Source organism: Telmatherina bonti, assembly GCF_933228915.1.
Source record: "Telmatherina bonti genome assembly, chromosome: 6".
NCBI lineage: Eukaryota > Metazoa > Chordata > Actinopteri > Atheriniformes > Telmatherinidae > Telmatherina > Telmatherina bonti.
This window is the reverse complement of record NC_136624.1, coordinates 4974775-4991577: the sequence shown is the minus strand read 5'-3', so window position 1 is coordinate 4991577 and position 16803 is coordinate 4974775. Positions and strand designations below refer to the sequence as shown.

Here is a 16803-nt window from a genome sequence, read left to right as displayed (position 1 = left end):
AGAAGTCTGAAATGTCCCTGCAGGAGGTGAAGAGGTCTGCAGAGTCCTCCACCCCGGACAGACCCACGTCCTGGACGGAGGGGGGGGGGGGGGGGGGGGGTCCTGCAGACCCTCAGCCTGCCTCTAAGGTGGGTGTTAGTTACCAGCTGCTGTTGCTGGTAAAGTGAGTAACTTCCACATATGTGTTCCCTCTCATCCCTGCTGACCAGCACGCGCACCATAAGGCGCACCAGCAGCTCCCCTCCTCCCAGTATAACCTGGAGCCTGGGAACACGCAGCCACGTCGCTGTGTTGGGGGGTCTGGGGGGGGGGCTTTAACCCGGTCACAACGTGGGGAAGTTGCGCTCTACTTCTCTGGTTGCCATGGAGTTTTGTGGAGCTTCTGACGGCAACAGGGTTGTAAAGGAGGAGGAGGAGGAGGAGGAGGAATAAAGCGCGAGGAGCAGCAGGAGGAGGGGCGGCGACACCAACAGCATCCGTCGGGACGGGAGGTGGAGAAGGAGGAGCAGTGGGAGCGGAGGTGCTCCTGGTAGAGACCGAGCGCGAGGCGTTACGTGAGCAGTCCCTCCTCGCGCACTCTTCCGTGGACAAGAATCCAGCTCGCGCGCCTGAGTCCCACCTGAGGGTGAGTTTCCTCCACTTCTGTCTCCATGTCGTCCACGCAGCGTGATTTCAGTCGGCTGGGAGCTGCAGCTTGTTGCACCTGGTTTGCTGGGGAGGGTCTGCAGGGCAGACAGGGTCTGCTGCAGAGGCAGCTGACTGGGAATGCTGGGAATCCTGCTGGGAGAGGACAGAGATGACGGCTGGTGTCAGGGTGTCAGAAGGGGAATGATGAGCAGACCTGCAGGTAAAGTCCTCCTCAGTGAGGAGCTCATCTGGCTTCATCATCATCATCAGATATGATGATGAAGATCTCTCCTCCATCGCGTCGCGAGCCCTCCACCTCGCTGTTTGGGCTTTTTAATAGACACCACAGGTACAGAGCAGGACAGAAACACCTCCTGCAACCTGCGGCATGCCATCGTCCTCTGCTGGCATCACGCACGCGCACGTCCACTGCAGCGTGCGCGCTGACATGCGGGACTGGGGAAATATCAGCAGCTTTGTTGTTATGTCCAGGACAGGTGAGCAGCGTGACACTGATAAGAAGGAGCAGTAAAAGAGAGAGGGAGAGGAAAAGTTTGAGGAGACTAAATGACCTGACGTCCCTCTCAGCCCTGCAGGACATGGCTCCTTGTTCCAAACCCCGACAGAAAGGCCTGTTTTCCAGAGGATTGCAGAGACTGATGAGGCTTAAATCTGTGGTTAAAATCCCGTCAGATCCGGATGCTGGTGACTGGGAGGTGTGGGTGTTGTAGCTGATGTGGATGGAACAGTTGTTGCTGGTGTTCCTGAACCAGTCACATCTCCCGTGGCAGACATGGAGATTCCCTCATCATGAATATTTACAAGGTATGCAAATTGATCACAGTCTGTGGAAGTGTTGCAAGTGTTCGTGTTGGTTTCCCCACCGCTGCCTTTGCTTGAGGGAATCCCAGGAAAGTGAAATCTTCTTCTGTTTGTTCTCCTTTTGGTGTTTTTTTTTTCTTACTTTTGTTCAGAAAACAGTCGATTTGGCCAACATTGTCTGCACCGCAGTTTGTGGCCCGTTTGCTAAGAATTAAACGGGTAAAAAAGAGGCGCTGGGACTTTAAAACGTTAATGAAGATGAACTAATTACAGAAAATTGAATGCATTAAACAAATGAACACATTTAATAGTCTGAAGTTTGTCGTGTTATCGGCGTACGGCGGTTTCCTGGTAAACAGAGAACACCGACGGTGCTCTCAGCTAATGCGTTAGCAGCTTTGCCGCTATATTTATTGAGTTATTCTATTTTTTTTTAACCTCCTCTCGCAACTCTTTAGAGAAATAGCGACTATAAACAAGTTTAACAACTTTTTCTGGTGACACTGGAGACTTTTGTTGAGTAAGGTGAAAGTACATATTGTTTACTCTTCTTTGCTAGCATGAGCAGCTGCTGCGTAAGCCCCTCCCCCGTCCAGAGGAACCATAGACTGTATTTAAAAGATGGGCGGAGCCTCTGTGACGTCATCCGTAGGTTTCTGAAGAGCTGAATTGAAGCTCGGTGGGCGGTTCCTACCATCGCCATCTTGGAAGGAGCATGCGTGTCGTCTCGCCCGGAAAATACAAATATGGGCAAAGAGGTGGAGCTGAGAGGGGGGCTGTGAGCCTCATGGTGGATGATTGACATCGAGCAAACTCCGAGCTTTCTGTAGCTAAGAGCTAACCGAGCTAACCCCGAGATACAGGAGCTAACCAGCTAACGGAGGTAAGCGGGCTAAAGCTAAGTCACGTTGTTCACCGAATAAAAACCGCGGTTGTTCTACGTTCTTCTGACATGAAACTGGAGATCTGTTACCTGTCAATCAAAAGGACACGCCCCTAAATATGCTGAACTTCGAGATTTAATTACTTTTAAAGGGCAAAAAATTAACTTCCCCCACAGTTGTCATGAAGGTAAACCTGACCTATTAAACCGAAAATGGATTGTTGAACCAGGCTGTAAACATGTTTATTCCTGTTGTAAACATGTTTATTTCTGCTGTAAACATGTTTATTCCTGCTGTAAACATGTTTATTTCTGCTGTAAACATGTTTATTCCTGCTGTAAACATGTTTATTTCTGCTGTAAACATGTTTATTCTTGCTGTGAAGTTGGTCTTTTTAACATGGGAGTCTATGGGGATTCACTCTGTTTTGGAGCCCCTAGTGGATGAAGTTTTATGGAGGTTGCAGCTTGAGAAGAACGTGCTAGAAGCTCGGTCCTCCTGCAGCATCCAGCCTCCAGCTGCACTAAGAGCAGGAGGAGATGACCTCTGCTGCAGGACCAGACTGAAGCTGCCACTAAGTGATCCTGGTTTACTGTCAGATATTAATGTCTGTGGACGAAAACATGTTGAACCGTAACATGAGAGAAGATTTGGAGCTGTTGGTTCATAAAATGACTCTTGGTTCTGTTTATTTTCTGTTTCTCATCACTATTTTTAAATGAGATATATTTTTACAGACATTAATAGAACCGGATTTTACTAATTAATGTCTGTTTTTTTATGTCTTAATTGATTCTGTCGTCTACTAAAACTTATTAAAATAAAAAAGAGAAAGTTGCTTTTGGGGGCAAATATTACGTGATTTTATTTCATTACAAAGCCTGTAATTAATCAGATTAGGAAACATGTTGCCAGTTCTGTGGCCTTGTGAAGGTGAGGCTGCCATTAGTGATTTTTATCATGAAATCCCATTCATCTACCCCCATCCATCCCAGGCTCCCAGCACGTCAGAAGCACACAGGTTCAGCCTCCAGAACCACCACACTTCAGGTAAGAAGCCTAATTTAATTTCCAGGCCAAAGACAAGAAGCCATAATGGCCCTTGTCATCACACGCAGTCCCCAGCCTCTCCGTATTCAGGCCAGTGGTGCTTTGTGTCCAGAAGTAGGTCGAATGCTTCTCACCAAACAATCTGAGCTGGAGCCAGTAATTGGACGAGCGCAGAGTGGACCATCCTCCCAGTCGGCCCATGTCAAGCCGGTCCTCCCGCTACTTAACATGCAGCTCTTACCTGCAGCATTTCACGGCCTTTTTAATCTTTCACATTTCAGAACAGAAGCTCCTTTGTGGCTGCAGGCAGGAGCATCGGGGCTTGTACACTCCGCTTGTTGTGAGTTTGCAGCTCATGTCAGCTGATAGGAGGGACACGTAGGTTCTGCTTCGGCTCGGTTTGGATCAGACTTCCTACACATCAGTGAGACTTTACACAGCATGGCACCCGTTTTCTTTGCTGCACACAGATTGAACAAACGGCAATAAACAGCTCAGCTTCTAGCTTGTTGAGCTGTTTTAGTCTGTTTGTCCACGCAACGTCATGCTGGCAGCTCTTTCAGAGGCAGGGAGGGCGATGGAAATGCAGCGTGTACCTGTCCATGCAGGTGTGTGTTTCCTGAGCGGGTCATGTTATTGTCCCGGGTGCAGAGGGAGAGGCTAGACTGGCAGGCAGCAGCAGGCTGTAGCAGGCTGCAGCAGGCTGTAACAGGCAGCAGCAGCAGGCTGTAACAGGCAGCAGCAGCAGGCTGTAACAGGCAGCAGCAGCAGGCTGTAGCAGGCTGCAGCAGGCTGTAACAGGCAGCAGCAGGCTGCAGCAGGCTGTAACAGGCAGCAGCAGGCTGTAACAGGCAGCAGCAGGCTGCAGCAGGCTGTAACAGGCAGCAGCAGGCTGTAACAGGCAGCAGCAGCAGGCTGTAGCAGGCAGCAGCAGCAGCAGGCTGTAGCAGGCAGCAGCAGCAGGCTGCTGCAGGCTGTAGCAGGCTACAGCAGGCTGTAGCAGGCTGTAGCAGGCAGCAGCAGCAGGCTGCTGCAGGCTGTAGCAGGCTACAGCAGGCTACAGCAGGCTGCAGCAGGCAGCAGCAGGCTGTAGCAGGCAGCAGCAGGCTGTAGCAGGCTACAGCAGGCAGCAGCAGGCAGCAGCAGGCTGCAGCAGGCAGCAGCAGCAGGCTGTAGCAGGCAGCAGCAGCAGGCTGTAGCAGGCAGCAGCAGGCTGTAGCAGGCAGCAGCAGGCTGTAGCAGGCAGCAGCAGGCTGTAGCAGGCAGCAGCAGGCTGTAGCAGGCAGCAGCAGCAGGCTGTAGCAGGCAGCAGCAGCAGGCTGTAGCAGGCAGCAGCAGGCTGTAGCAGGCAGCAGCAGGCTGTAGCAGGCTGTAGCAGGCAGCAGCAGGCTGCAGCAGGCTGTAGCAGGCAGCAGCAGGCTGCAGCAGGCAGCAGCAGGCAGCAGCAGGCTGTAGCAGGCAGCAGCAGGCTGCAGCAGGCTGCACAGCCCGGATCTGCAGAGCAGAAAGCGACTGAAGAGTTTTCTGCTTCAGGTAAAACGCAGCTTGTGAGGTGGATCAGGAGAAATCAGACAGCAGGACTGAGCTGCAGCGGCGCTGTTGAGATGTTCCAGCGTGTTCTGCATGCCTCCTGGCAGACATGCCACGGCGGTGAGGAGGCTGCAGCTACAGGAGGACCTGAGCCTCCTGGCTGCAGTGGAAAGGAGCTTCCTCACACAGTTGTTCTGGAAATGTGTTTGGCTACATGAAATATTCATGCTCCTGCCTCCTCGTTGGCAATATGCGTACGTATTCACCAGTGACTGGCTCAGTGACTGCCTGTCTCTGGTGGGGAACGGAGGAAGGGGAGTGAAGATGCAAAGATCAGAAGTGCTGATCACCAGCTTTATTTGTCATTTAACAGGCTGCTGCATCGTCAGGGCAACGGGGTCGACATGATCAATGGCTCTCCGTGGCGCACGGACCATTAATCTGCAACGTTCCTACAGAAGGACAAACCTGCAGCGAGGTCAATGTTATCTCGGATGTTCAGGGCCTCCTTTCCCAGCAGGAGGGGACGAGGGGGCAGCCGGCATGGCTGGCGGTGTGTTGCGCTGACGTTTCTGCTTCGGGCTGCAGTTTGGACGGCGAACGTCTTCCTCTGCTTTTACAGCGAGCGTCTGGAGGTCTCATGTCGTTCACAAACACCTTTCATCATCGTGTCCCAGCGTCAGTAGGTTACTTCAATAGTCGATTCATCCGTTGTTTTAATCGATCGGTTAATGGGATAAATTCAGTTTTTCTTTTCTGTGAACATCTTGTGAGTGAAACAAAGTTGTAAATGTACAAAAGTCAGTAAGATGTTTATATTACAGTAAACTATTACATTTCTGTTTCATTTGCAGCTGCTGATCAAAACTCAGATGATTTAATGACATTACAATGTAATCTGATTACTGGATAATTAGAACAAAAGGAATATTGCTTCATTAAAACAAATATAACGACAAAAATCAGATAAATACAACCTATAAAAAAATATAATAAAGGTTTTTCTCAAATTTAATGTCTTAAACGGATAAAAGTGCCAAATGAATAAGGTGGGACCTAAACTATTCATGTTTCAGTTCTCTTTAAAAAAAATGTAACTATATATTTAATATTTAATATCCATATTTAATAAATATCTGACTTGTGTTTTAGACCGAGGCTTCATCCTGATCCTGCAGCGTTTTATGCAACCCAGTATTTTATTCCGTCAGGACCAGATGCAGCTGCTGATGCTTCTGCCATCATGTCCCGTACATCAGTACAACGCTGCGCTTCTCAGCTTTCAGCGTATTTTCAAGAATGAATATTATTTTTGGTGCAACTGCAGGTTTTAAAGTGATAAATTCTGTTGTCCACATGTAAGATAGTCAAGGCTCTCGACCATGACTCAGTAAAATTAGCTTAAAACTGCAACAAGACTGGCTGGCTGGTTCCACCATGTGGTCTTTAATTAACAGCTTCAGCTAAAAGTCGCCTTTTTTCTTCACGTCTGGGTCACCTGAACCCGAGTCCATGGCGTTCTGCTGAGATGCTACATGCTAGCTCTGTCTTTCAGTCGTTTCATGTTAGTTCGGTCTGAAATCATCCCACACTAGGCTCTTTATGACATTTTTCTGACGGGCTCCATCTTTCCGTAGCTTTTCTGTTTATTCCATCACATCTTGCTGTTAGCAAACAAACAAGCTCATTCACCAGAAGTAGCTTATACACACCAGGATGATGCGTTTGGCGAATAAGGCAAACACTCTGGTGTCATCCGGCCTCATTTGGATTTCCATGCATGGTTTTCATCTGTCATCATGTTTAATTAATCATGAGGTTCGGCTCAAATAAAAAACCATCCCAAAGACAGCCAGAAAGGGGAGGTTTTATGGGAGGAATCCTAATCCTGAGCCGTTTTCAGACTCACAGCCCCGGTTTTTGCTTGTCTGTGCAGGTGTCTGACGCCTCTGGTGAAAAAGGGTACACAACGTGTGTTTATGTTAAAAGCCTGGTGAAAAGGCCAAGACAGCCGTAAGAGTCTAAGAGGAACAACAAACATGACAGATCTGCCTGAAAGAGACGGAAGTTATCGCAGGGAAAAGGGGATGATTTCCATTTCATTGGAAGCTCGATGTGGAATAAGTCATGCATACAGAGGTAGAGCGAACAAAGAGCTCTGGAATAAAAGTGACAAATGTAGAGAATGGCACAGAGAATCGTCGGCTTTGTGTCCCGTGAAGGGCATTGTGTTTGGGTGCATGGATCAGATTACAAGGAGACCCCTGGGAGATGAAAGTGAAGGGTGCCTGAGATGAAGGAGGTCGTATCTGACAGGCAGGAGACGTGTTGCAGGAATGAAATAAAACACACCAAGCGTTATAAAAGTGTGATGTGTCAGAAATGGCATCTAGCGGTTTTCAGCGGTTTCCAGCGGTTTTCAGCAGTTTTCAGCGGTTTCCAGCAGTTTCCAGCGGCTCATATCCATCTTTGTTCCAGGTGTTTGTAGCAGGTGAAGATGCTGAAAATGCTGCTCATTCTGGTGATGAAACACATGACCAGTCAAAAGTTTGGACACAATTTCCCACTGGATTAAATGGGAAAGTGTGTCCAAACTTTTCACTGCTAATGTTGTTTTTGATTTTTTCATAGAAAAATTTTGATCATTCATGTTTGTTGTCTTTTCTTTTAGCATTCCCTGTGTGATCTGATGATTATTGTTTTATTTTAACCAGCTGTTTTTAGCACACTGACTCCAAAACTACACAGATGAGATGAAATATGGAAGTAATGTAGATCTGAAACAGAGTTTCATTTCAGAGTCAAATATCAGAACTCCAGATAACATAGCTCTCAGTTTGGTTTGTTTCAGTGCTTAGAAAAGCAAACATGATGTTCGATGTAAAGTTTCAGAACCTTTCTGCAGTTTGACTGGTGGTTTCAGCACAAAATCTTTTTCTTCTTGCAACATTAGAAAAAATCCTGTTTGCTAACATCTAACTAAGTAGCATGGGAGTCGGGATCGCAGCAAATAAATTTAGTCAAAAGAAACATAAAATCATCTGGTTTCATGGTCCCTCATCCCATGACTGGCAAGTTGCACAAATACTTCCATTTTCTGAAACGGTTTTTTTTTGAGGGTTAATTTAAACGTCACAAATGTTTTTATATTAAACGAGGACCAGGCGGTTTACCATGTTTGTTTAACACTTATATTTTCAAAAGTCAAACATTTCTGAAGGATTGCATACATCTCACAGGTATTTAGTCGTAAACCTGTGGTTTTGCCATGTGAAACAGTTGAAGTAAAACTGCTGCAAACTGGACCAAAGTTTGGGATTTGTGTAAAAATCCAGCAGAGACCATGAAGCTCTTTTTTGTCTCTCTTGGTGGTGAACATCTAAACTCTGCTGACCATCATATCTGTATTTCAGCTTCTTTATTTATATGCTCTTCTTTTGGTTTACAGCTTTTTTAACGGTGAAATTGTATCTTATTTTTCTCTAAACATGTCGTCTAGCATCAGAAAAGGCCACATGAACAACATCTGGCGGACTGTCTGGCTGCAGGTGAAGGTGAATCTGTGTAACTATGTCTGCTATGAGGACAGCAGTGTTCTACGTCCAGAAGTTTCCTCTGGGACATCATTACAGTATTTCAGGTCTTGTTTGGTTCTGGACTCTTTGGATCTCCCAGCCTCTGTGCTTGTTTATTTGGTCTGTGTCTGCTCTGCATATGAAGAGCCTGTTTACTGGCCCGTTGAGGCCTGGAGTGGAGCAGAGCCGCATCGCTCAAAGGGACGATTAGGGAGCAGATCAGGCATGATTTGAATTGCGAGACAAAGGAGGGAAGGCTGAGTGGTCAATTTGCTAAATGGGCCAACATATGAGGAGGGAGTGTGATCTCTGCATGGTTTGTGTCACAGCGGTGGCACTGGTTCCATGTCCCACATCTTCATTTTGGTTTGATCAAAGATGGTCTTCCAGAAGGGCTGAAACATTTCATGGTGGTTTGCGCCTTAACACTGCTGTGTGTTGTCACTAGTCTAAGGCGCTCTCGCATCATTTTGTTAGGATTTTACCTAACTGACGCCTTTTCCAGTTTCTGTGAAGTTGTTGGCTTCTGAAAGTCTTAGCGTTTGTCCTTTAGGCACTTCTGCAAACAGCCATATCGCAGCATGTCTGTTTCTTGATGTACTCACCCCCAGACACAGCAAATGTTGAGAGAATCTTGCCAAGTTGGTACGAATCCAGATGAATTCATCAGCTTGTGAGTGGGGTGGGGGCATTCTCCACTTTTACAAGTGTGACCCACAGACCACCAGCTATGAACCACAGACCTCTTTGACCTCATTATTTTCATAGCTCCAGATTTCTAGGGGTAAAAATCAACGCCTTCTTGGAGAGCACTGTTTATGGCTCTAGTTTAAATGGCATAGAGTCTCAGAGTGTAACATTTTCTGTGGTTTACACTGGAATTGTGACAAGTATCAGGGGGCTCCTTTTGCTAGCTAAATAGACCAGTTATTGGCTTTCATTCCAGTAAGAAGCACAATAGTTGAAAGAAAATACTTTAGTGCTGATGTACTGAATATTTTAGTCTTATTGACTCATTTAGAGGCACAAAAAGTCACTGTAGGACACAGTGTTCTTTAATTGCATTAGCTTATCAGCATCTTGAAGAATTCCCAAAAGCAGCTTAAGTACAAGGTGCTCACAATCAAACCCAGTCTGATTTTTATCTCCCATAAGAGCACTTAAATTCCTTGAATAAAAGGAAAATGGCAACGGTGTTGGTAGGTTGAGGCCCTTTATCAGGTCCATCTATCTGTGTTGGGCTTTGTTTTGTAGCTTCAGCTTCCCGCTCTGAGCTGACAGGAGAGGCACTTGACGTGGTCTTTTACTGCTATTTGAACCAGGAGTTAGTGGGGCTGCTCGATTGTGGTAAATATTCTCATCACAATTATTTGGACTGAAATTGAGATCTCAGTCTCTGCAGAGCAATATGTGCCTTCAAGTCAGTCATCAGAACACCAGAAAAGTCTCCAATATCTCCAGTAAAAGTAGCTAGAGTTGTCGCTGGTGGCTTTTAACCAAACAAATGTCGCCAATGGGGTTTGGAAAGTCGTCAGATTTGGGAGAAACTCCAAGTTAGCAACAGTGTCTGAATGGAAGCAAAGCGGCTGTGGGAGGAGTTTACAGCACAGCGCTGCAACGCCAGAGACGCTCGATTAGCAGCTGAAGACAGCAGGAGAGGAAACTGCAGAGAGAAAAATAATCACACCCTTTTATTTTTATCATCGTTGAAAACCCAGATCGTACTGAGATTAAAATCCGATTAATCGCCCAGACCTAGTATTTGGTTGCATTCCTGTTGTCTTTCCATCATCTCCAACCAGTCTGTCCAGTCTCCTCTGACCTCTGACACCAACCAGACCTTCTGGTCCAGACAACTGCTGCTGCTGGATGATTTCTTGTGTTCAGACCTTCTCTGGAAACCCTGGAGATGGTTGTGTGTGGAGATCCCAGTAAATCCTGAAGCCAACACCATGCTACATTCCAAATGACTTAAATCTCCTTTTTCCCTCATACTGGTGCTCAGTCTGATGCTCACCATGTCTACATGACTGCATGTAACTTTAGAAACTTTTTACCCACACTCTTCCATTATAGACATAAATATGTGACAGTAAACCAGGACGATTTAACCAGCGTCAGCTTCCGTCTGATCGTGCAGCAGACGTGATCTCCTCCTGCGCTGACAGCAACATGACGCTGCATCAGGACCGAGCTACCTGTGTTCTTTAGGACAGGGGGGGCTTTGGCAGGTGCTGCGGCTAATGGAGAACAGAAAACTACACATTCTTTTAATGTTATCACCAAGAGTTCCCAAAACCACCAGAAAGTCTTGCTGATGCTTGTTTTTTCTTTAAATAAACTCACTGTAGGCTTCTGAAACATCACTAGACATAGCTCTAATGCTGCTAAACTATTAGCAGATGTTTGTGTGTATTATTGTCATCGGTGAACCAGGAAATTGTGTTCTGACAAATGTTCCACAATTACATGTGTTAATTTTCTTTAATGCATTGATTTTTCTGTGAAAAAATTTTCGTAATTCATGTGTAAAGTTCCACCTCTCGTATATACACAACCAATGAAACGTTTGGACACACTTTCCCAATAAAACCAACAGGAAAGCGTGTAAACTTCTTACTGGTAGTTTACATCAAAATTACTCTCAGACTTGATAGATCACATTATAGGGTTTAATATATTTACATTTTCTCCTCCCAACACACAAAATAGCTTGTGAACGCACCATATTGCATATTCATTGTGGCAGACGTACTATCTTGATGCAGACGCGCTATTTTTGCACCTTTGGAAGACGCAACCCTCAGTGCGAGCTGTTAGTAAACTAGTTTGTACTTTTGTATGTTTTCAGGAGTTTGCACACGTTTCAGTATTTGCAAACCTTTATTAGATCCAGGCCTTAATGGCAGAACATCTGTCAGGGCCCAATTTCCTACATTGCTGCTCATTGTAGACCTTAAACTTAGCATTTTGGCGCTAGATTTAGTAAGATTTTAGATGTCTTCAGTGACTGTTTAAAGCAAAGGTGACGATCAACAGATGCAGGGACTCTGAAAAACTTGAAAGCACCGTTATTTATTCTTCTGTGTTAGCATCAGTGGCTCGTAAGCCGTTGTCCAGAATAACCCACTAGAAGCTCGGTCCTCCTGAAGCATCCAGCTTCAAACTGCAGGCAGAGCAGGAGGTGATGAGCTCTGCTGCAGGGCCAGACTGAAGCACAACACAGTCTGTTTACTGTCACACATTAACGTCTGTTAATGTGGAGCGTAGACGGAAACATGGAAAACGTTCTGTAACATGTTGTAGACTTGAGCTGTTAGTTAAATCACTTAAAATGACATTTTAGGTCTGTTTAGTTTTGACCAGAAGTATTTTCTACTTTTTTTCTACTGTTTTGAATAGACATGAAAATAAATGTATTTTTCCAGACATTAATAGAGCCTGAGGTTAAAATATTAATGTCTGTGTTTATTTTCTAATTTAGTCATCCACCAAAATCCATTTCAATTAAAAAGAGGTTCTTTTTTGGGACAAATATTGTTAAGCAATTATAATGTCATTATTTAATTGCAAAGCCTGTGATTAATTAGATAATTGATTTAATCCAGTCTCACACCTAATTAATATATATTAGGTATGATATATATATATATATATATATATATATATATATATATATATATAGTTCCTAGCAACATTTTTTCAGCATCATTTTTACTCCTGCTCTTTTCACACTGCTTCTTCTGTAAATAGCATCTTTGTTGTGTTACAGAAACACAGCTGCAGGGTCTCTATCAGCCCTGATCCCATGAGGGGGAAACTGTGAGGTTTTGTTGAGTGCATTTAATGAACTGAAAAACAAGAAAACAACCTGAGAAGGAAAACAGCGATGACATTTTTCTCTTTATGGAAAAAAAAGAACATGATGAAGTGCTTCGTGCTGATTTAATGTGCAGGAATCTTCTGGAGGGAAACAGATGTTGGTTTCATATTAATCATGTTGATATTAAGAGGAACAACTACTTTAGAGATAGAGCAGTTCCCTGCAGCTCCGTGATTGTGAGCTGTTGTTTCTGTCTACATTTATCACTGTAGACCCCCCCCAACCCCCCCACCCCCTATCCAGGGGTTACACTTGACTGTCTGTCCCGGGTCAGATGGAAACACAATCCACCTCTGGTTGGTGCGGGGCTTTAACAACAACTGTAAAAGAGCGAAGCGTTTCATTGTGGAGGTTTTACTCGTTCAGAACGGCTGAAAGAAAAGGCTTTACGAGGCAAAAGCAGATCAATAGACGTGATCCAAAAGAAATCTGCCTTTGATATCCTGGACTTGCTCCCTTTAGTTTTTACATGATAGCAAACAGTATTTCCACCCTGAGTGGAGTCTTGTTTCCCTCCGGCTGCCTGATGACGCCGTCGTGTTAAAAACCTCCGGGTGGTCTTCACTTCCCTCCATCACGGAAACTCTGTGAGACAAGCAGGTTGTTGTCTTAAACGCTAAAATTTGCATTTAAATTGACTTTATGCCGGTGTGATTTATTTTCATGAGAGAGAGTTCAGTCGACGGCTTTGCTTCTAATTCTCTTGGATCTGCTCCGAGTGTGATAACCAAAGCTGGATTATTATTCTGTGAAATCACAGTCCCAAGTTAGTTTCATGCTCTGCCGTAGTGCCACACCAGACACGTCCCACTTGTGTTTCATTCTCATAAAACTGCAGGTTATATTGGAGGAAGTCCTGCATGGCTGCTTGTTTCCTCTCATATTAGAGAAAATTATGGCTTTGCTGGATTTATAAAATGAAAGTAAAACATTTTCTTCAGAAAATGCAGACTTGACTCATGTTGCTGAAGCCTAAAACAGGTTTTAATTTTTATCCCTTTCTGGGTTGAAAGCACTTGGATTCAGCCTCTGTTTCCAGCCAGAGAATAGCATGCCTTAAGTCATGTTGGTGTGACCTCTGGGATTAATCCACCCTGCAAAAATAGTTTAACAAAAGCCTGCCAGCTCTGCAGGGGTCATGGTAATTTAGTGGCCTGCGATGCTGCTGGGTGACAGTTTGACACAGAGATCACCGCTGAAGCTCGTATAATTGACAACATTAGGCTTGAGGTGTCGGTTTTCTGACAGCTGATGGGCTCACGTGGGTCCTCCCTTCACCGCGCAGCACGTTCACGCTCCGTGTTGTATGGCACACCTCAGTAATCCCTCTCCTAACAGCTACTTGCCCCAGCTGAGCCACAGTTGTGTCGTGTCGTGGCTTTGTGATGAACCTCTTCAGGATGTGATTCACAGGCCGCTTCATAAGAGACAGTCCACCGGTCTCGTCCCGCAGGGTGTGCTAGTCCTCTTGTTTAGCTAGCGCATTATGGGCCCCTCAGCTCTGCTGTGTGCTGTAACTCACCTGCTGTTTAAACATTTGGATCATATCCTCGAGCAGCGAGGGGCCCCCCGGTACCCCATTTAAAGCCAAACCAAAGGTACAGATGGCTTTGGGTCTTCCTGTGGTTCTCCAGTGGAAGAGGTGTGGAGAGTCTGAAGGTCACACGCAGGTCTTCCTCTCTTGTTCTGGATCCAGAGCTGTTATTAAAACACTGAACCCTCCTTTAAAACTTGAGACCCTTCGCCACCTGGGGTGTGAAGCGGTTTTTAGCCGGGGTTGGAAATGTGCCAGAAGGAGCGCTATTAACCCGGTATTGTGTCGCTGTATGAAGGGCAGTTCACTGGCAGACTCTGCTCATGTTAAAGCAGAATTCATCCCTTCCAGGCTGACAGGACATGGTTTGCTGGCTCTCAAAGAGCCCCTCATGCAGATCTCACTGGAGTGGACATGTCTTTTCTTCCTTTTTACACCATGCTCATTTCTCAGTGGTGTTTATAGTGAACCGCTCCTCCTGGGATTGGTTCAGCTATCTCAGTCATGAAGTAAACATCCTTCCTCTCATTCACTCCACAAGCAGATTGTCAGGAACTATGCAAACAGAGTGGAAGACAATGTGTGTAGGAGTGTGTCTCAAAAAGAGGCTGGTTTGTAAGCTAACAGAGCAGAAGCATTCTCCAACAACCACAGCAGACCTAACTTGATCTGTTGCATCCGGATGATGGAAAACACTAAAGAGACTGATATAATGTAGCATGACCCCCGGGGGCCGCAGGCTCAGACTAATTATTCCAATAATTTTCCTGTTTCTTAAATGTTCCTCCTCGGATTTCTTCAGCAGATTGTCTTAATTTGAGCTCAGTTCCTTGTTTACAACATTTGTTAGTTAATTGTACACACTGATTATAGCATTATGGCGGCGTATAATTTCTCCGTGTGGTACTGTAACACAGATGGCGCAGCAGATGTGGTTGTTTTACTAAGTCGGGGGGAAAAATCATTTAGCAGCCACATCATTTCATCCCAGAGAGAATCTACTGTGTGCACGTTGTCTGAGTGGAATCATACTGGATGTGACTGAAGGAGCACACTGTGAAAGTGTGTGTGTTGCTTGTGAAGTCACGTCTGTCTACCCCCCTCCTTCCCTTTTTTTTTTAGTGAATATTGAAATGGGGATCAACTCAAACCCCCCATCAGGCTGCTTTAAGCGAAGACATCGGGATTCCGTCACTGTGCTGCAACATCGACCACACGGGCCTCAAAGGCAGCCAGAGTGGCGATTTGTGTTGCTCAGTAAATGGTGAAAATGGTGGAAAGTGCTCACCCCCACCCCCATGTACACACACACACACACACACACACACACACACACACAGTGTCTGATTTATACGAGCGCATGTCTCCAGTTTCCTGCGCTGTGTTAAGGCAGGAGGTGGAGTTATTAAACGGATGGTGTAGCGTTGCATCTCTGTCACTGTCACGGCGAGGAGCCCCCATGTTGGAGGCTGGGGTTGGCCACTGGGGCCTGCCGCTTTCATTCGCTTAATGCCTTTCTTTGTGCACACTGCTCTCTTTTCTAACAAGAGCTTTTAGACTAAACAGCAGCGTTTAGCTTGAACATGAAAGAGAGAAAAACAGAAGAAGAAGCCGGTTTGATCACAGCTCCACGGGCTTAAGTGCATCAAAGGAGGATTGTTCGGAGCCATTTGGTTCCCATCTCAACTCAGTACAGCAGCGCCGCTAATATCTGCAGCAGCATGTTGGGGAATCCTCTACGCTCTGACCAAAGCCAGGAGCTGTGGAGCCCAGAATGCAGAGCGCAGCAAGTCCACAGCCGTCATCATTAGAGCTGCTGTGGACTCCTTATGGACGTCCCTGTTCTGCTGCCTCGGCTCTTCCAGAGGTCTCATGTGAGACTGTGAACACATGAATTAATTCACATTTCTGCAGGGTGCAAGACGTAGAAACTCTGGAGCAAAGAGCCACTGTGAGTGTTAGTGGTGACGTCCTCTGCCTACAGTCTCTTGAGTCATTAAAAGAAGCCAATCGGAGGGTTTGCCCTCGTTTTTCTTCACGTCGGAGGCTGGAAACGATGGTGTTGTTTCCAGGTTTCAGTACTGAGAAGGCAGATAGTGGGGAGAAGAGACTTCCACTGGTGGTAGTGTTAAACGGGGGGATGGGGCTTGTGTAACTGATGCGCTGGAGATGTGCTGTCCCTGGACGCCTGATCGCGTTCTAAGATGTCTAATGGCCAAAAGAGCCTCTTCAAATGAAAGCCATCTCAATTTCAGCCGCTCATGTGACCAATCTGCACATTGGTTTCAGTGGAAGAAAGATTCATGACATGAAGTGTTAAATGTGATGTTTGAAGATCAGTGCAGATCACCAGCAGGCCCATTGATCACCTTTTCCGTCGTGACAAAAAGCTTCTCTGTCTCTTTCCAGTTCCATGCAGACACAGCTGATTCCATTCTCTGGTTTTAGTGGCTCCATAGATGTTCTCAGCTCTGACTCTAGTTTTAGGCACAACCCTCCCACCCCCTCCCCCTGCCCATGTACACTTTCCAAATCAATAAGCTTTCACAGTAATATAACTTCATGTGGCCCTAAGAGCTTGTGGTAAATTCCCAGTTTATTGCATGTGGAATTGAAAAGGTTTGGTTCCCTGCTGTCCTGTTTGCTGTGAAGCCTTTTAACTGAAGTCCTGGCGTACGGTGTGTGTCCGTATAGCAACGTGTGTTTGTCGCAGATAGACTGTACAGAATCTCTTTAAGAGTTTTGACTTCTCTGTGGGTTTGGCAAGTGGAACATTTACTGATTTTCATTAGCTCAGTAGCCGTGTTCTGCTCCTACATGAGGAGCATCAATACTCATTGCATGAAATCAATTCCCCTTTTGGAGTGGGGGCAGGAGTCGCCAACGCTGCTTTATGTG

The 16803-nt window shown here is 45.9% G+C and overlaps 1 protein-coding gene across 1 annotated transcript in view; it reads left to right on the top strand.

Moving 5' to 3' along the window:
- Window positions 1–494: 494 nt before the first annotated feature.
- chl1b (cell adhesion molecule L1-like b) overlaps window positions 495–16803 on the top strand; it is an 85803-nt gene continuing 69494 nt past the window's right edge. Inside the window, exon 1 of the mRNA XM_079242626.1 lies at window positions 495–625. The gene's annotated coding sequence lies outside the window, so the exon portion shown is untranslated. The remainder of the gene's footprint in view (window positions 626–16803) is intronic.